This window comes from Penaeus monodon, chromosome 22, assembly GCF_015228065.2.
Source record: "Penaeus monodon isolate SGIC_2016 chromosome 22, NSTDA_Pmon_1, whole genome shotgun sequence".
Classification (NCBI taxonomy): Eukaryota; Metazoa; Arthropoda; class Malacostraca; order Decapoda; family Penaeidae; genus Penaeus; species Penaeus monodon.
In genome coordinates this window covers 24896485-24896716 of record NC_051407.1, presented here as the reverse complement: position 1 = coordinate 24896716, position 232 = coordinate 24896485, and positions in this window count along the sequence as shown.

The following is a 232-nucleotide window of genomic DNA, read 5'->3' as shown; positions in this document are numbered from 1 at the left end:
TTCAGTCACTTTTCAAATCCACAAATCAAACTGGGGCTCGGTGCAGTACCACTTACGGGACAAAAACTGGGTGGAGTCACTCATTTTAAAAGCAGACAAGACCAAACGTCCACCACAAAGCTCGATAAGCCAGCCCCTGCTGCCAAAACCCCAAGGGAGCAGAGGAAGCACAAGGAACAAAACGACTTGGGCAAAGGCAAATGGGACGGACGAATTTTCAATAATCAATATC